At 41.2% G+C, this 20,296-nt stretch overlaps 1 protein-coding gene across 2 annotated transcripts in view; it reads left to right on the plus strand.

The window, feature by feature from the left end:
* The first annotated feature begins 14,588 nt into the window (after window positions 1-14,588).
* Window positions 14,589-20,296, plus strand: part of SCN9A (sodium voltage-gated channel alpha subunit 9) — a 185,675-nt gene continuing 179,967 nt past the window's right edge. The window contains exon 1 of one of the 2 annotated variants that reach the window (XM_070069809.2): window positions 14,589-15,086. The gene's annotated coding sequence lies outside the window, so the exon portion shown is untranslated. The remainder of the gene's footprint in view (window positions 15,087-20,296) is intronic. The other variant, NM_001082358.2, reaches the window with a different exon arrangement.

Consider the following 20,296-nt stretch of genomic DNA (forward strand, 5'->3'; position numbering starts at 1 on the left):
ATGCAACAAAAAAAATCTTCTCCAAGGCATATTGTCATCAAAATATCAAAAATTAAAGACAAGGAAAGAATCTTCAGTTCTATCAATATTTGGCCAATTCATTTCCTGTCTTCCAGCTCTTTTATTTCCATCCTTTCGTTGAAAAATCAAAGCTGGTGCCAAATTGGAGACTATTTCCTCAAAATTCCTATAGTTTTCCCAGAATGGTGTAACATAGGGAAATTAACTTCATTTTCTTTTATGTTATTATGTAATGCAGATTTGCTTCTAGTACAGAGAAGCAAAGAGAGAAGATTTGCATGAAAGTTCTTTGGGAAGTACTTTGCAGAGTTATGGGAGAGAGGAAGTAGGGAAGTAAGTTTGAGTATAAGAGGTGAATTGTAATACATTTGCAACAGTGGTCTTGGTGTCCCTATGGGAAGTTCTAGCCTGTGTCCAGGCAGAAGATTGACACCTTTATTGATCACATTCACCAATCACTGGAAGTGGGTTCTTTCTGGAGAGGGACCACAAACTTGAATGAGGCTCAATCAAAAACAAATCCGAGATAGCAATCTACCTATGAATCCTCAATAGCCCATACTCTCTAACTAAAGAAATGGGTCTATTATTCCTGAAGGGGGCTGGGCAGCCTAACACAGTTTCCTCTACAGTTTACTAATCGTGATGCACTGGGACCTGCAACAACTTGGTCTCTCTTTTTCTCTGCTCTCTGAACTGCTATCCAATAGAGAGCCCTAAAATGACCAGCACAAGTCAAGAAAAGAATTGTAGACAATATGATGTTGCAAAGTAAAGTTACATGTTAATTTTGAGGACAAGCATTATTTCTGCAGGGAGAGATTGACAAAAGTTTTTCTTTTTCCTGTTACGTATTACATTTATCCCCCCACCCCGCACCCCACTTTCTCTTTCTCTTTCTCTCTGTTGGCTGAAATCATTACCATAATATATTGTCACACATATCAAAAACTTTGGTTTTGGAAAAGGATGGGGGGGATACAGTGATGGTTTAAAGATGATTAACAGGTACTAAGTTGTAAGTACAGAGGAAAAAGCAGTTTTAGCATTTTCTTGCACACTAGGGTGACAATAGACAACAATAATGCATTGTGCATTTAAGATAGATGAAGGCTGGCGCCGCGGCTCACTAGGCTAATCCTCCGCCTTGTGGTGCCGGCACACCGGGTTCTAGTCCCGGTCGGGATGCTGGATTCTGTCCCGGTTGCCCCTCTTCCAGGCCAGCTCTCTGCTGTGGCCAGGGAGTGCAGTGGAGGATGGCCCAAGTGCTTGGGCCCTGCACCCCATGGGAGACCAGGATAAGTACCTGGCTCCTGCCATCGGATCAGCACGGCGCGGTGCGCCGGCCGCAGCGCGCCAGCCGTGGCGGCCATTGGAGGGTGAACCAACGGCAAAAGGAAGACCTTTCTCTCTGTCTCTCTCTCACTGTCCACTCTGCCTGTCAAAAAAAAAAAAAAAAAAAAAAAAGATAGATGAAAGGATTTTGGATGTTTTCACATAAGGAAATGATGAACATTTAAAAAGATAGACATGTTTACCTTGATTTGAACACTATATAATATGTATATGTATCAAAATACCACATGATATCTAATAAATATATATATATACACATTTTATTTATCAGTTATTTTATTATTTGAGAGGGAGAGACAGGGCTCCCATCTGCTGTTTCACTCTTAAAATATCTGCAGGAAGCCAGGAGTCAGGAACTCAATTCAGGTTCTTGTCTGGGTGTCAATGATCCAACTGCTTGAATGTCAGCTTTTGCTTTCCAGTATGGGCATTAGTTTGAATCTGGAATTGGAACCAGAGCCAAGTGTTGAGCCCAGGTCCTTTGACATGGGACATGGGCATCCCAACCTGTGTCACAATTGTGAGGCCAAACACTTGCCTCTATGTATTGGTTTGAAAAATTAATGAGAAAGATACCTTGATTTATCCTAGATATTTCTATTTACTCACTTATCTGAATCCAATAAATTCTTACTTTCATTCCATTCTGCTAGAAAAACAACCCAGAAACCATCAATTCTTATGACGTTGCTCCACTTTCACTTGATTAATTTCTTCCAGTAGTTCTTTTGCTCCACTGTATTAGTGTTTCAACCATGCTTCTTAGTGTTGAAAGAGTAACATGTGTTTTATTTTTATTATTGAAATGATGCCTTTAATAATCAAATACGGAGGCTGGCATTGTGGCATTAAGTCACTGCCTGCAATGCCTGCATCCTGTATGAGCACTAGTTCGAGCCCTGGCTGCTCTATTTCAGATCCAGCTCCCTGCTACATATTGGCTGGGAAAGCAGCATAAAATGGCTCAAGTACTTGTGCCCCTGCACCCATGCAGGATATCTCCTCTCTCTCTATAACTGTGCCTTTCAAATACAATAAAATCTTTTAAAAAATCTTTAAATAAAAATCTAATATGGTAACACCTTATTTTTTCAAAAGCATTTCAAATATTCACCTTCCCCTTTAAGTCCAGACAACTCAGCCAAATATATCCAAACCTTTTATGGCCACATGCCTCCTTCCCTCTGGGTTTATTTTCCCTCATTATCCCATGTGTTTCTTGAATTGCATTCACAGAGATTGGAGAGGTCTGAAGTTTTGCACATGACATTGCTTCTGCCTGGAATGCCTTCCTCCTCCAACACCATCTCTGTCAGTCTTGAGCAACTTCCCCCACCCAGCTTAAGCAGTACTTTTTCTGGGATGCTTTTGCTGGCACCCATATGAGCAATTACAATAAAATGTGATATTAATTTTCTTTTTCTTTTTTTTTTAATTTATTTGACATAGAGACAGAGAGAAAGGTCTTCCTTTTGTCATTGGTTCACCCTCAAAATGGCTGCTATGGCCAGAGCTACGCCAATCTGAAACCAAGAGCCAGGTGCTTCCTCCTGGTCTCCCACACGGGTGCAGGTGCCCAAGCACCTGGATCATCCTCCACTGCCCTCCCTGGCCACAGCAGAGAGCTGGACTGGAAGAGGAACAACCGGCACTAGAACCCAGCGTCCATATGGTTTGCCGGCGCCACAGGCGGAGGATTAACCAAGTGAGCCACAGCGCCAGCCTCGACACTAGTTTTGATAAGCAAAAGTTTGGGGCATAATGGGAGCATGGAGGAAGGGAATCTAATCCATGCGAGGCAGATCAAACACATTTTAGAAAATGTGATATCTAAGATCTGCAAGAAGACAGATAGAGCACAGGTTCTAAGGCAGAGTACTCCACTTCAGGAAAGTGCAAGAGCAATGACCTGCAAGCCAGAGACCACAACGTATATGTTATAGAATTCCACTTTGATCTCGTTAAACAGGAGAGTGGTTAAAGATTATAAAGCTGCAGGCTGACACTGCAGCATGAAGATGATTTCTGCAGCCTAAATTAGAGTTTACACCATTCGAGCTTAGATAGTGAAAAAAGCAGATAAATATGGAAGGTTTTTGTGTAAATCTTTGAGGGCAAGGAAAAAAGAGAGGGAGAGAAGGTGGATGGGAGGGGAGGAGGGAGCAGGCAAGTTAACTCAGCAAAAATTAAGGTTGTTCTATGTTTCTTTCTTTTCTCCTTAACTTAGATAATACAAACCACTCCCACCTTTCCAGGAACCCCTGAATCCTGGACATTTGTTATTTATCTCTTCTGCTTTTTTCAACACTACTAGAATTTTTTATTATTATTTATGAACACAAGATTTGCAAATCTGATTCAGAAACAAAGACACAATGTTGTCCAACAACATACTTGGTATTAAATGTTTTCATTTCAGCAAAAAAAAAATACAAACATTATGTCAGATGCCTTGCACTCTCTGCATTTACTTATTTTCTTTGTTTCTCCTCTCTTTCAAGAGCAGAAACTACTGAAAGCAGGAGAAGTAAGAGGAGAAATCAGGGGTAGTTCATGTCTGATGTCTGTTTAGAAAATGATGAGGGACCATTCAAAGCCTTGCTAAACTCAGCAATAATCAATGTGCTTTTAAGACCGGCTCAAGCTCTAGAAGAAAACCAAGGTCCTGGCTAGAGGCTTTCCTGAAGAGCCATAGGCCTACCTCTTCTGAACAGCATGACTCCTCCAGGGGTACTGTCATCTATCTTCCCTCAACTCTCCTGCATCTTCCCTCAACTCTCCTGCAACAACGCTTCTGTTTGCCGGCGCTGCGGCTCACTAAGCTAACCCTCCACCTGCGGTGCCGGCACCCCCGGTTCTAGTCCCTGTTGGAGCACCAGATTCTGACCCGGTTGCTCCTCTTCCAGTCCAGCTCTCTGCTGTGGCCCGGGAAGGCAGTGGAGGAAGGCCCAAGGCTTGGGCCCTGCACCTGCATGGAAGACCAGGAGGAAGCACCTGGCTCCTGGCTTTGGATTGGCACAGTGCGCCCACTGTAGCGGCCATTTGGGGGTGAACCAACGGAAAAGGAAGACCTTTCTCTCTGTCTCTCTCTCACTGTCTAACTCTGCCTGTGGAAAAGAAAAAAAAAAAAAAAAGAACAATGCTTCTGTTCTATAGGCCCTGTTGTACTCTTTGGTTACCTGTCTAACCAGTACTTCTACCGGTACCTCTAACCAATCCTACCTTGAATTTCCTACAATTTATATTTATTGTAACAGAAGAGATTAATATATATTCATGCAAATTTTATTTGAGGGCCCAGTACTGTGGCATAGCTGCCATCTGTAGCACCAGTGCCCCATGTGAGTGCTGGTTCGAGTCCCGGCTGCTCCACTTCCAATCTAGCTCTCTGCTATGGCCTGGGTAAGCAGTGGAGGCTGACCCATGTCCTTGGGCCCCTGCAACCATGTGGAGATTGGATGAAGCTCCTGGCTCCTGGCTCAGATTAGCTCAGCTCTGGCCATTGTGGCCTCTCTCTCTCTCTCTCTCTCTGTTTGTCTCTCCCTCTCTCTTTGGGGCTCTGTCTTTCAAATAAATAAACAAATCTTAAAAAATTTTTCTTTGAGAAACCAAGTTTAAAAACTTGCACATCATAAAAGAAAGGAAAAGAAAGGAAACTACAGAGTAGGTGTTCAGCCTAGAGGTGAAGATGTCATTTAGGGTGCTCTCATCTCATATCAGAGTTCCATGGTCAAATTCTGGTTCAGCTTTCAATTCTACTTCCTATTTATTTGCACCCAGTAGGCAGCAGGTGATGAATCAAGTACTTGGCTCTCTTCCATGTTTCTGACATGCATATTTTTTCTTTTCCCATATTTCAAATCAGGGAATAATATAACATGAAATTATGTGATTCAAGAAAGGCTTTTCTGTATTAAACGTACCTCCCTCAACATTAAGTTAAATGAATATTTATGAGATAAAAATCACAAGTAGGCAAAGAAAAACTTGAACAACATAATTTCAAACTGTTGAAAATGTCTTAAAAATAATAAAAAGGGGTGGGCGCCACGGCTCACTAGGTTAATCCTCCGCCTTGTGGCGCCAGCACACCAGATTCTGTCCCGGTTGCCCCTCTTCCAGGCCAGCTCTCTGCTATGGCCCAGGAGTGCAGTGGAGGATGGCCCAAGTGCTTGGCCCTGCACCCGCATGGGAGACCAGGAGAAGCACCTGGCTCCTGGCTTCGGATCAGCGTGATGCACTGGCCGTAGCGCGCCGGCCATGGCGGCCATTGGAGGGTGAACCAACGGCAGGCAAAAAGGAAGAACTTTCTCTCTGTCTCTCTCTCACTGTCCACTCTGCCTGTCAAAAAATAATAATAATAATAATAAAAAGAAAAATATTCAAATAAGACCTGTGAAATTTACTAACTGAATGGTCCTCCTTAAAAACTACTCTCATAAACAGTCAGAAGTCATTGTCCTTGGCTCATTTAAAGGTAGAGCTGGGAGGGTGTTTGGCAGTGGTTGAGATCCTACTTGGGATGCCTGCATCCCATATCAAATGTCTGGGTTTGAGTCTCCTCGCCTGGGTTCAAGTTTTGGTTCTGTTTCGGATCCCAGCCTTCTGCCAATGTGCACCCCCGAAGCAGCAGTAGTAGCTCAAGTAATTGAGTCATTGCTGTCACATGGGAGACCTAGATTTGAGTTCTCAACTCCTAGCTTTAACCTGAGCTAGCTCTGAGTGAATCAGTGGGTGGACATGCACTCTCTCATTTGTTCTCTCTCTACTCCCTTCTCTCACCACTCCTCCATTCCTACCTTTTAAATAAAAAAAAAATCGTGAAAAAAAATACATTGGTGAAAAATTTTAAAATAAACACAATATGAAAGCCCTATATTTCTCTTTAAAAAATAATCTGAAGTCTGAACACCAGAAAAGTTTCCCCTAACTTATCTGATGTAAAGAAGCCATAAAAAGGGGTTTTGGATGACGTTGGAAACCAGTCTACTTATTTTGAACACCAGGTGGCAGTAGATGTAGTGTTATCAAGAAATGAAAGAGGGAGGAGGAACCAGAATTTGAGTATTATGTATGCAAAGGAATAGTATATACAAAGTGTCCACTGAGTGCAGTGTGCAAGAACTTGTATTTGGACATCTCTGAAGAAAACAGTCATTATCCAGTGCTGTAGCTAACTCCAAATTTGATTCTGTGGCTTCTATTCAAATAAGTTTCATTTGATCATTTTTCCTAATGTGTATCATAAGACAAAATTACCCAGACTGGTGCTGTGGTATATTGGGTAAAGCCACTGGCTTCAGTAATGGCATCCCACATGGGCAATGATTTGAGTCCTGGCTGCTCCATTTCAATCTAGCTTCCTGTTAATGCACCTGAGAAAGCAGCAGAGGATGGCCCAAGTGATTTCAGCCTAGCACCTACATGGGAGACCCAGAGGAAGCTCCTGGCTCCCTAATTCAGACAGGCCCAGCTCTGGCTATTGTGGCCATTTGGAGAGTGAACCAATAGTTGGAAGATCTCTCTCTCTCTCTCTGTCTCTCTCTGTCTCTCTCCTTTTTTCTCTGTAACTCTTCTAAATAAATAAATAGATCTTTTCATTTTTTAAGAATCATTCTGGCATTTTAAAAACTTAAATTATCAATTTTTATTTGCACTAAAAAGTTTTAAGGAAATTTGGAGATTAATACGCACATATGATTTAATTATAAGAGTAGAAAAAAAGGCATGACTATGAAATTTTGGAGATCACTGTGTTATGTCCAAAAAAAGCAAAATGTTTTACTGAACACTTCAAAAAATTAAAGAAATAAGAAGTAGTGCTGCATCCATAGAAGTATTTAATTTTATTTTCTATGAAGATTTGAAGTTCCCTCAGACAATTTCAAGCAAATGTCACTTTTATCAACAGTGAATTTTCATTTCTCATATTGTATTTCTCACATTCAGATGTCCTATTTTAGTGTTTTTGTAGCTTCTCTCTTTTTTTTTTTTTCACCAGGTTTAGACTTTACTGTCTTGAGTAAATAGAGGATGCCTACGGAATTCGATGTTCTAATTTGTTAATTCCATCATTTTGGCCATTTCTGGGTCTTTTCTTTGGCTCAAGTTTACCTCCTTTTCATCCTGCATTTTTTTTTCTTAATTAAGTGTCAGCCAATGTGAATGTTACGTTGTTAGGTCATATAAAAGGTGTTGGATTTTATTCTGGCCCTAATCCAATAAATTAAAACCAGGTGGAAGCTCTTAAGCCTTGCTTTAAAGCATTGTTAGAGTAAATCCAGAGTAACTTCTGTCTACAGCTAATTTAGTTCTGCTACTAAGACCAGTGCCTTTCTAAGGACTTTGAGTATCTATGCATTTGTTCAGAGGATTTTCCTACTTGATTAGAGAGATCCCAAATTATTCCTAGTCCTGTGTGAGGTCTTGGAACTTTTAAATCTGATTCTTAGCATTTATTCTTTCTTTGGCTGTTGATATTTTTGTCCTCAAACACTGTAGGTAAGTATCAACCAAAAGCTCAAGGGTCCTCTGCTACAGCTCTTGATTAGTCTCCGTCCAGTTCCCTTCTCTCTGGTATTCTGTCTCACAGATTCCAGCTGCCTCAGCCTCTCGAACTCGTTTCTGTCTTCTAAACTCAGAAGGCTAGGGTGTTTCCAGTTTCCCCTTTTCTGACTGTTGGGCTGGAAACTACCTTCATGTATTAAATTGGGTTTTCATGGGCTCACCCTTGTTTTCTCAGTCTAACTTATCATATTGCCCAAGCTCTAAAAACTGATGTTTCTTGTAGTTTTCTCCCTTCTAGTTTATGGTTTCTTCAAAAAGGAGGTGTTGATAACAGCAGTTTTGATCAAAAAGTGCTCCACAGAAAGCAGATTATCAGCAAAAACACTGTTCTGGTAAAACACTCATCAATGGGTTGTTCGACCCTGTGGGAAGACTGTTTTATGAATAATTAATCAATCAATATACTTACCAAGCACCTACTACAACCAACGTAAAATGTTTATTCTTCTTCACATGAGTGTACTGGGAAAAAAAGATAGATTCCATCAAATTAAACCAGCAAAAGTGATGGTGATACATTTAGGAAGCTGGTATTCCTATTTCTTCAGTATGTGCAATTTGTCCATTTTATCGCTCCATTCTTGTCTGATAACCATTGTGTATTGCGCCTTGTTATATTTTTATCCCCACATTGAAACTATTTTTTAACATTACTTTTTATCTAGGTATACACACAAAAAAACTGTAGTTCTATTCTTTCATTTTCACAATGGCATAATTATTCTTTCTTAAGTTGCACTATTTTCATGTAAGCAAATATTAGAAGGTGAATGCATTTTTCTAATCTCATTTAATTAGAAAATAATCAAAATCTGTCAGAAAAATCCTAGAACTGGCAAAAGAGCAATAAATATGCAGAGTAATAAAAAGAACATGTTACAAAATGTTCTGGAGACTGAGACTGGCACAGAACATAAATAGGTGAAGGGCCAATACATGTAAGAAAAAGAAAAAAAATGAGAACATAATGAATAACATGCATTATATTTTGTAAATGAGCTAATATGCAAAATCCGACAAGGGATCCCTCAGACAGACTAAAATTTTATTTTGGTGGGGCTGGTGGTGTTGTGAGGCAGGCAGAGTCTATGCCTGTGACATCAGCATCCCATAAGGGTATCGGTTTGAGATCCAGCTGCTCCACTTCTGTTACAGCTTCTTGCTAATGTACCTGGGAAAGCAGTGGAGGATAGACCAAGTAGTTGGGCCCCAACATCCACTTGGGAGATGCAGAAGAAGCTCTGGGCTCCTGGCTTCAACCTGACCCAGCCCTGGCTATTGCAGCCATTTGAGGAGTGAACCAGCAGATGGAAGATCTCTCTCTCTTTCTCTCGCCCTCTCTGCATAACTCTACGTTTCCAATACATTAATAAATCTTTGAAAAAAATTTAAAGAAGATTTTATTTTTGCAGATCTCTGAAAAGAACCTAGGTGTATTGAGAATATTATACACTTGTGAATAGGTGTTTAGGGTGGAATATGTTTGTATACATCTATATAGATGGATTAGATAATAATATATAGATATAATAGATAACTAGTATTATATATAACTGTATATAAATAATATATATTATATAGGAAGAGATCATATAATATGTAGATATAGTAGATGCTTAGGGTAGAATCTACCTATAAACAATACTTAGACATAATACATTACATCCTGTATATATATATATATAAATATAAATATACTAGAGAGCTACAGATATAAGTATATACTAGATATAATAAAGATAGATTATCTATATCTATCTTATATCATCTTAATGATATGCAGAGACATAAAATTCCCCTTGAACCCACAGGTAAGCAGTACTTTTCTGTCCACTAAAGGTATTAATATTAAATTAATATGAATATTAAAATTGTTATATATCATAAAAACACTGAAATATACAATTCAATATCATATTACTACCTAAAGTGATATTATGAGTAGTGCCATATAGTATTAACCATCAACAGTAATTCTAATTTCCTGTAACAATTCCATGTAGTGCCACCATCTACAAATTCATTTTCAATCTTCAGTATTTCTCCCTTATTTTTGAATCATCATGAGGAATAACAAATACAATTAATTCACTCTACATTCTAAAATAAATTTGTTAGTTCTTGATGTCATTTCTTTAAAAGCTTTGAACGTTACAGATTTGTTAATCAAATATGTGTTTACTATATTTATAATTCTGGAGACTTCAATCTTTTTTTATTTGTCCTAATCATTTACAGTCATTTTTTTAAGATTTTTATTTATTTATTTGTAAGTCAGAGTTACACAGAGAGAGGAGAGGCAGAGAGAGAGAGAGGTCTTCTATCCGAAGGTTCATTCCCCAATTGGCCTCAATGGCTGGAGCTGCGCTGATCCGAAGCCAGGAGCCTCTTGGGGTCTTCCACGTGGGTGCAGGTGCCCAAGCTCCTGGGCCATCTTCTACTGCTTTCCCAGGCCGTAGCAGCAAGCTGGGTCGGAAGTGGAGCAGCCCGGACTTGAACTGGCATCCATATGGGATGCTGGCACTTCAGGCCAGGGCGTTAACCTGCTGAGCCACAGCGCCGGCCCCATCATTTACAGTCTTTATGATCTTATGGTAAATCTACTCTCTTATGGGAAAATAATACAGATTAATAATCCTATGAGTTCTCATTGTTCTAAATGTTATATAGATTATTCCCTAATAGAATGGAGATGTTAGATAGCTGTATGAGACATAGTTGATGTGGCCCATTTGACTTCTCAGTTACTGTGCATCAGAAAGGGGCAGTAAAAACCAAGAAAATGATTATCAAAATTATCTCAAAATAAGGTGTAGCCCTAAATTTTTAAAATTCCACATTTTAAAACTCCTGGAACACAGAAGAAAACCTAGAAGAATTAAACATGTTTATGAGTCATTAGATACCACTGATAAGCTTGAATGAATTATAAGTAAAACAGTCTGCTCTGAGAAATAAAAGATCATGAAAAATAAAAGGCAATATATAACCTGGAAGAAATATTTCTAAAAGGTATGCTTAGTAATGGACTGTTATCCAAAATATACAAGTAACTCTTAAAACTCAACCAGAGGGGCTGGCGCTGTGGTGTGGCAGGTAAAGCTGCTACCTGCAATACTGGCATCCTATATGGGCACTGGTTTGAGTCCCAGCTGCTCCACTTCTGATCCAGCTCTCTGCTATGGCCTGGGAAAGCAGTAGAAGATGGCCCAAGTCCTTGGGTCCCTGCACCTGAGTGGGATATCTGGGAGAAGCTCCTGGCTCCTGGCTTCGGATTGGCATAGCTCCAGCTGTTGCGGCCAATGAGGGAGTGAACCAGCGGATGGAAGACCTCTCTCTCTCTCTCTCTCTGCCTCTCCTTCTTTCTCTGTGTAACTCTTTCAAGTAAATAAATAAATAAATCTTTAAAAAACAAATCTCAACCAGAAAACAAGCAGCCCAATTAAAAAGTGAGTCAATGGCCTTACCACTTTACCAAAGATGTACAGGTTGCAGATAAGCATACAAAATGATGCTGTACACCACTCGTCAGCAAGGAAATGAAAATTAAAACATCTATAGCATGAATAATACGTGTGAGACACTATGCTATCTTAATATAAGAAAAGAAAAAATTCAGAATACTGACAACACCAAAGGATGACAAAAATGGGGAGCAACAGGAGCTCTTGTTCTTTGCCAAGGGGAATCCAAAATGGTCCAGGCATTCTGGAAGATAGTTTGGCAGTTTCTTACTAAACTGAGTGTACTTGTAACAGGATGTACAAATGTGCTTCTCAATGACCACTCAAGGGAGTTGAAATCTGATATCCACACACAAACTTGCACACCAATATGTAAAGGCTTTATTCATAGCTGTCACAACTTGGAAGAAGCTAAGATGTTCTTTCAGTAGATGAATGAACTGTGGTACATCCAGACAATGGAATAGTATTCAGTGCTCAATGAATACTCCAGCCATGAAAAGACATGAATAAAACTGAAATGTACAGTATTAATTGAAAGAAGTCAATTTGAAAAGTCTGCATTATTCCATGTATAGGACACTCTGGAAAAGGAAAAACCATGTGCCAGTAGACAGGTCAATGACTCAGTGGCCCGGGAGAGGGGAGGACTAGGCAGAGCACAGAGGACATTTAGGGCAGTGAAACGACCTGTCCAATACTATGACAGTGGGTATTTAGTGTTATATATTCGTGGAAACCCATGGAATGTAGGCCACCGAGAGGAAACCCTAATGTGAACTATGGACCTGTTAAAGATGTGATGGTGTAGGTTCACTAATTGTACAAAAGTTGGAGGAAGATATTGACACATAGGGTCAGCAAAGCTGTGGGAAGTCTCTGTCTTCCAGGCAATTTTTCTGTAATCATAAAGTTACTTTTTTTTTAAAGTTCACACATTTAAAATAGTTTTACTCATTTTATTTATATATGTCAAAATACATTTTTATTTCCAAAATAGTGGGTTTTGCAACTAGTTTCATGCAGAAACAAGGTCTGCTCAATACAACCAATAAATTCAATATAGCACAGGGACTGGTTCTATCGTTCAGCACCGTTTCTAGTCCCAGATGCTCCTCTTCCAATTTAGCTCTCTGATATGGTCTGGGAAAGCAGTAGATGATGGCCTAAGCACTTGGGCTCCTGCACCCGCATGGGAGACCCAGAAGAAGCTCCTGGCTCTTGGTTTCAGAATGGCTCAGCTCCAGCTGTTGTGGCCATTTGGGGAGTGAACCAGTGGATGGAAGACCTTTCTATCTCTCCTTCTCACTGTTTGTAACTCTACCTCTCAAATAAATACAAAGATAAATAAAATCTTAAAAAAAATAGTCCTTAACAAAAAGAATGTGGCATTGATTCCATGTAATTAAAAGGCTGCCATTCCCATATAATTGAACTCTTCTTCCTATATCTGCCTCTAGTTAGGGAAGGGAAAGTGACTTGCCCAGGATATGACAAAGAATTATCCCCAAGAGGGGCAGATGTGGTGCAGCAGGTTAAACCCTGGCTTAGGAAGTCCACATCCTCGATTTGAGCCCCTGTTCTCCTTCCAATGCAGCTTCCTGCTGATTTGCACCCTGGAAGGCAGCAGATGGTTGCTCATGTACTTGGGCTCCTGCCACCCCTATGAAGGATCCAGATTGAGTACCTGGCTTTCTGTCTTTGACCTGGACCAAGACTTGCTATTGAGGACATTTGGGGAGTAAACCAGTAAATGAAGACCTACTGGGTGAGGAGGAGGGCTCTGCCTCTTAACTGAATACAAATAAATGAATTTAAAAAATCCTCAAGGGGCTGGCGCTGTGGTGCAGCGGGTTAAAGCCCTGGCCTGAAGTGCTGGCATCCCACATTGGTGCTGATTGGAGTCCTGGCTGCTCCTCTTCCAATCCAGCTCTCTGCTATGGCCTGGGATAGCAGTAGAAGATGGCCCACGTCCTTGGGCCCCTGCACCCATGTGGGAGACCTGGAAGAAGCTCCTGGCTCCTGGCTTCAGATGGGCACAGCTCTGGCCCTTGAGGCCATCTGGGGGAGTGGACCAGCAGATGGAAGACCTCTCTCTCTCTCTCTCTCTCTCTCTAACTCTGTCTTTCAAATAAATAAAATAAATCTTTAAAAAATAAAATAAATAAATAAATTAAAAAAAAAATCCTCAAGTGACCCACTTCACTTCCAATGGAGATCTTCAGAAACTGAAAAAGTTTCCTTCCTTCAACACTGCATCCTACAAGTCAAGAACTTAATATCCAAAGCCCCAAGGAAAAACCTCAGAAGCTCAGAAACCAGCAGGGAAGAGTAGACCCTGGGGCTTAATATTCCACTAAGCGTCCTGTCTATGTGCAAACAAATAATATAGCTGCAAATGTCCATCACTAGTGTTTATTTTGCAAAGCCATCTGCTGTTTTGTGAGGCCTGAATCTTGAAATCCACCCTGGAACTGTCATCCCTTGGTGGAAATTTCCTGTCTCTTCTTGAGAAAGATAATTCAATCCTGTTTTCATTGCTCTTTCTCCAAGGCTGCTGTAGAAAACACATGCACGCCCCTCCCTCCCCCTTCTGCCACAACACACGCACACATAGACAAAAAAGAATTCCTTTTCAAGGTGGTCCAGCTCTGAAATTCTGAGCCCACATGATTGAGGGTGCCTCCAGAGGAGCGGATCCCAAGTCTGGAAAAAGCAGCTCTCCCATCCCACCTGACAACTTCGGCCTCCTCCCTCAACCTGCAAAAGAAAATGCATGCTTGGCCTGCCTGGAAGGCTCTGCGACCACATCCATTATTAAAAAGAAAAGGGGAAAAAAATCACAGCCTAGAGACAGGTCTTGAGCGCCACAGCCCTGCTCTCCGTGGGTTAAGCCCTGGGGAGGAAAGCAATTCCCATCCTCTAATCCTCAGGAGCCCGTCGCCAGGCTGGCTCCCCTCCCATTCCCCCAGCCCCAGGCCTTTGCCATCGGTCCCCACCTCCTCCGTCCCGGAGTTTTTCTTCCGCCACCCCCATTAAGGCATACTAAGTGGCTTCTCGGAAAAGCCAGCAGATTCTGCTGAGCAGGAAAGGAGGAAGGGGATGATGGGGGCGGGGTTGGTAAAGGCGAGGCTCGCCTGCCTGCAAGACACACACCCGCGCGTGCACGCAAGCAGCCCCACCCAGGGAGGTGGCCGCAGCTGGGGTCGTGCGACCCCGCGCCTCCGCCCCCTACTAGCGCACCGTGGAGAGACTGCAGCATCGCCGCCACGCGCCCCTCGCTGATCCCCGCCCTGAGCCGCCTGCAGGGAGCAAGAGTGGAAGGAGCGAGCGAGGGGCGGGGACCCGGGCGCCGAGGGCGGGGTGGAGGAGAAAGAGCGGCGCCGCTGCTTCCCCGGGGCGCGCCCTGGAGGGAGGGGCGCAGGCTCAGTGCAGGCCCTCACCAGCCTTCGGGCAGCGCCCGTCTTCCCAATTCCGCCGGCTCCGCTGGGCAATCCTGGGGACCGGCGGCCGGTAGCGGCAGGCACCCGCGGAGCAACAGGAGCCCAGAGAAGGAGGAGGCGGCAGCGGCAGCCGAGAGGCCCGGAGCGAGGAAGGGGTCCCCGAAGCCCGCGCCCTCCCCTTGGGCCAGAGTCTGCAGGTACATTGGGTGGGCACAGTTGGCGGACAAGGTCACAAGTAAGTGCCTTTTCTCTTGCTCCTCTGGTGTGGCGGGGAGGGAAGCCTCCATTCTCGCCGGTGTTAGCCCTAACCGCCACACCCACCTGTGTCCATTTTTCCGTCTCTTGATTTTGGTTGACTCTGTACTACGCCACCTGGAAAGCAGAAACAGGGGAGAAGCTTGGCGGAGGGGTCCTCGCTGGAGGAGCTGGGAAAGCCACTGTTTCAAAAGCAAGGCTACTCCTGTGCCGGTTTTGACAGTGTAGGCTTGCTGCCCGGTTCTGGAAATGTGGAAAGCAAAGCGAGCGATACCTGAAGGTTAACTGTCTTTATATCTCTTTCCTTCTATGGTAGCAGACTTGTTAAATGGGTTTCAGTACCAGGGAAGTTCGTGGTCTTTCGAAGTAAAATGCATGTGCTTTATTTTCCCTCTCCAAAGCTGAGCGTGCAGAACCAGCCCGGCTCTTACTACCTGTGGGCGATGGAAGGAGCGCCGCACCCCTTAGGAGCCCGCAATCGCCAAAGATTGGCAAGATAGCTTAGCCCTGGTTTCTCAGCTCAGTCGTTTCTTTCTTTTCTTTTCTTTTCTTTTCTTTTCTTTTCTTTTCTTTTCTTTTCTTTTTTTTTCCAAGAGAATAAGCACCTTATAGTGAAATCAGAGTTATTTTGCTTTGTTATCGACTTAACCGAAAATTGTCATTTACTTTCAGAAAAAAACAAAAGCAAATATTTCCATTCCTTACCTTAAGACAAAAGATCAAAACAAGATTACCAAACCAGAAACTTTGTCAGTTTTTCTGATTATAGTAAACACTTTATTCATTATTATAAATGTTTTTAAAGTTGTGACGTTCCTAGTAAATTATGTCTCCTCTAGAGTGAAGGGTTATTTTCATGAGAAAAGCTTAGAGGAGATTTTAAAAAACTCATTCAGGTAAGGCAAAGATCAAATCAGAAAGGGTTTAATTTTTTTTCAATATCGAATTCCAGTTACTGAGTATGAAATCAATTGTTGGGAAGTTCAGGTCTTTTCAGAAATGTAGTTAATGTTCTTACCTACTTCTTCTCTGTGACTGGAGAAAGGTATTTTTTTCTTGGGTAATATAAAATATATTTTCATGATTTTTTCCTTTAATATCAGTGACACTTGTTTATATATAATCTGCAAACCAAATCCAGTCATTAAATTGTTCATTCCATCGAAGTCTTCAATTCTTTACACATTAGTTTTAATATTTAAAATAGAATTCACCTTCTTAACATTTACCATCACATTTTTAAAATTTGCTACTTAATTGAAAGTCAATTTTATCTGATTCTACATAGTTTTCATGATTGTAAGGCTAGCTCATTCACAACCAAATGCTAGATAAAATGTAGTGTTTGATGTCTTGGACCTATATTTATAACCTATATTTAGACCCTATATTTAGGCAACTGATAATAGTTTTGCTTAAGAGAAATTTGTTTTTAATGTTGTGGGTGTTTAAAGGGGGGGGTTATCTTAGAAGTAAACCATTGTGCACTCATGGAACACAGGTGGCATATCTTCACTTAAGCTGGGTGTATGTGTGATTTCCATGGTGCAGAGCTGGGCTCACAGGCTACCTGATGCTTTTACAGAATAAAGATGAGTTAGATCTGGCTCTCTGCCGAAAGCATCCCTGTGTCTCTGTATTTACATCCCCTAGGAGCTGCAGGTAATTATGGGAGTCCTCCTGTGGTAATGCTCTGTGCTTTTGCTACCTGTTGCTGAACTAAGTTTTGGCAACAATGAAAATGTAAGGAATTCAGAAGCAGAATCAGTGGAGTCTATTCACCTTATTTAATATCATCAACATTTTCTGCAGCAGGGGAAAAACAGAATTTTGTGTATTTAGCTGATTTCTGTTCCTATTAGATATGCAAAAGACTGTAAAATGCTAGAAGGAGTCATACAATACGTGCCTAAGAGAAGTCATGACCTCAAAAATAGTTTAAAACTTATTTACTTGAATGAATCATTCTAGACGTCATAATGGAAACAACTTTTGATTTTCCCTGTAACTGCTGCAGAGGCTTTCCACTAACCTCCATATCTGAATAAATTTCTCCGTCATTCCCAAGTCTTGAAGTATCCTTTGATTACCTTTTCTTTTTCATGACCCTATTTTCCCTATCCATCCCCTATACAAATAAATCAATACTATCTGTTAAATGGGTATCTATTTAATCATACTGCTCAAGTATATCTCTTTTACCCTCCTTTCTATATCTAGAATACCATCAAGTTAATTCAGGTTGCCATCACAATTTACCTTGAACCATGATTACAACCTTTACATTAGTCTCTCTGCTTCCATAATTTGTTCTCTTGCAATTCACTTTCCATGAAGACCAACATCATTGTGTCTTCTTTGAAAAATATTCATTGGGGGCCAGGGTTGTGGCACAGCAGGTTAAGCTGCCGCCTGCGTTGCCAGTATCCCACATGAGTGCTAGTTCTACTTCCATGTGCTCCATTTCTGATCCAGCTCCCTGGTCATGCACCTGGCACCCATGTGGCTCCTGGCTTTGAACTGGCCCAGCTCCAGTGGTTGTGGCCATCTGGGGAGTGAATCAACAGATGGAAGATTTCTTTCTCTGTCTTTTGCTCTCCCTCTGTAACTCTGCCTTTTAAATAAATAAATAAATATTAAAAAACAGTTTCATTGACTCATAGCTACAATTTCACACTTGATCTTAGCCAAAAGGCTGAGAAGCAATCACAGCTACAATTTCACAAAAGCACTGATACTGATTATCCATAAAGGTAAGTTCCTTCCTCTGACATACAGTTCAGTCTTGTGGTATGTCCTGTCTCTCCAACCTCACTGGGAAGAACCCGCCTTCCTCTCATTTGTGAGCTCTTGCCATACTGATCTTTTAGTACCTAGAACACTTTTATCAATATCACTCCCAAAAGCCTTTTAAAAATATGTACTAATTTATTTAAAAGGCAGAGGTATAGATAGAAGGAAAGATGGAGAGAAAGAGAGGGAGAGAGTGAGAGAAACAGAGCCATCTCTGAGACTGATCTTCCATTCGCTGGTTCACTCCCCAAATTGTAGCAATGGCAAGGACTGGACCAGGGCCAGGCTGAAGCCAAGAGCGCAGAACACCAGCCACAGCTCCCACAAGGGTTGGAGGGGTCCAAGAACTTGGGCCATCTTCCATTGCCTTCCCAGGGGGCATTAGCTGGGAACTGGATCAGAAATGGAGCATCCAGAACTCAAACTGGTGCTCATGTGAGATTTCAGCTTTGCAGGCCATGGTTTAAACTGCTGCATCAAAAGGCTGGCCTCCTAAAGGCTTTTTAAATGCTTTACCTTATGTCTGGACTACTATAACTCTATCTTGGCTAGCTTCTCAAACTATAACCTGTAGCTCATGGCTCTCTCTCTCAGAGAGGTCATTCTTGATCCCCTCATCAAAAGTGAGTTGTCCCCTGTTAGTTTCTATCTTGGTACCTTGTTTGTTTCATAGTGCTTTTTACAGAATGCAAGTATTTTGAGGATTTGCATACTGAATGCGCCAAAGGAATCTAGAACGTGTCTTTATAGTTGACACAGCTTCCAGAATAGTGCCTGGCATGATGAAATAGGGGATTCCTATGGATTCATGTAAGCAATACACTAAAACTATATGAATCATTTCTCTGTTGAGTTCATCAGTCTTGGAAATTTGTGTCTTTTGTCAATTATTTTTCCATTTGTTGAGCATCCAGTATGTATATGACCCTGTGGTATAAATCTGAGGAGGTGAAATTAAAATAGCCTCAGATGTTTTCCATCTTTCAGCAATGTAGGCAATAATTTGTTTAAAGGTAAGTAGATTATAATGTATTCTTAGGAGGGCAGTGACTACAACTGGATTAAAATGTATTTGGAGTACATAAGCTAATATAATTTTAGAATGAGTGACTCCTAATCTACAATGATGATCATATTAAAACCAGGAATTTTAGGGTCACTCAGTAATTATTGACTAAATTTCAAATACTGACTTTTAGCAAATAGGGACACTTGAGTGAGCTCAGTTGATAGAAGTATGGTCAAATGAGACTATGGCCATAGATCACTTGTCCACATGATCTAAGTTGGTATCTCCTCCAGGCCCAATAAGCAAATTGTCCCACGAATTCAAAGCCCTCCCTAGGGAAAGTTGGGGACTAATTCTTGAAGACCCATCACTGTTGTTGGAGTAGAGGTGAAGGAGTCAAAATTCACACTGGTTAATGATAGTGTCAATTTTATACAAAAATTTCACTACACCTGCACAGTCTCTGTGGCATTAAGTCTTATCCTTTCACTTTTCAACATTGCTTTTAAAGATATAAAATAAACAAGTAGTTTTGCTATGAACATTTGGTTGAAAATTTAGCTTACACTTAGGTGGCCAGTTTTGACTAGTAATATTTTCTCAAGTGCCCAGCTATATTTTTATGGCAAATAATTTGACCATCATGTTTCATGTTGAAGGACTAAACTATTTCATGAATTGTCACTAGGGACTTTGTAAACTAGGCTATTACAATGCCACATTGTTGTAATATGGCAGAGTATGTCTCTGTACTATCGGAAGATGGTCCCTCATCTTACACAGCATATACTGGCTAATTGATTCTTACACAGAGATATTGCAGCATCTTTATTCAGGACTGTTTATGACCATCTGAGGTGGCAAAGTCATAATAAAATGGATACTGTAAGATGTTTAAAAATAGTGCTGACATGAGGATTTATGGGCGAACATTCAGAGAATGTGTGCCGAATACTTCTGTGGAATCTGAGAGAACAGTGTTGGTATCCTGCCATCCTACAAGATGGAGTGTCTTCATTGAAGGCTTAGGAAATGGCATTGGGCAACTGGGAAAGCCATCAGCTCTTGGCAGCTGAAATTTGGAGGATTGAAACCATTTTGGGTAGCAAGAAAATGTGCCAGACCATGCTAAAGAGAGAAGAAAAGAGGGAATGCCTCGTGCCAGTCTGCACAATCTGCCACAGAAAAATTCAAGTTGACATTATATATGGAATTGAATTATTCTATATCATTTTCAATTCCACGGAGAAATAGTTCCTTTTCTTTTCTCTTTAGCAACTTACTGTTAATGAAAACATGCTGTTATTATTTATTTGATTTATTTATTTGAAAGAGAGTGGGAGAACAGAGAGAGAGAGAGAGGTCTTTCAATCATTTCCTTGATTGCC

This window comes from Oryctolagus cuniculus, chromosome 3 (assembly GCF_051225735.1).
Source record: "Oryctolagus cuniculus isolate XC-2025 breed Fujian yellow rabbit chromosome 3, ASM5122573v1, whole genome shotgun sequence".
NCBI classification, from domain to species: Eukaryota; Metazoa; Chordata; class Mammalia; order Lagomorpha; family Leporidae; genus Oryctolagus; species Oryctolagus cuniculus.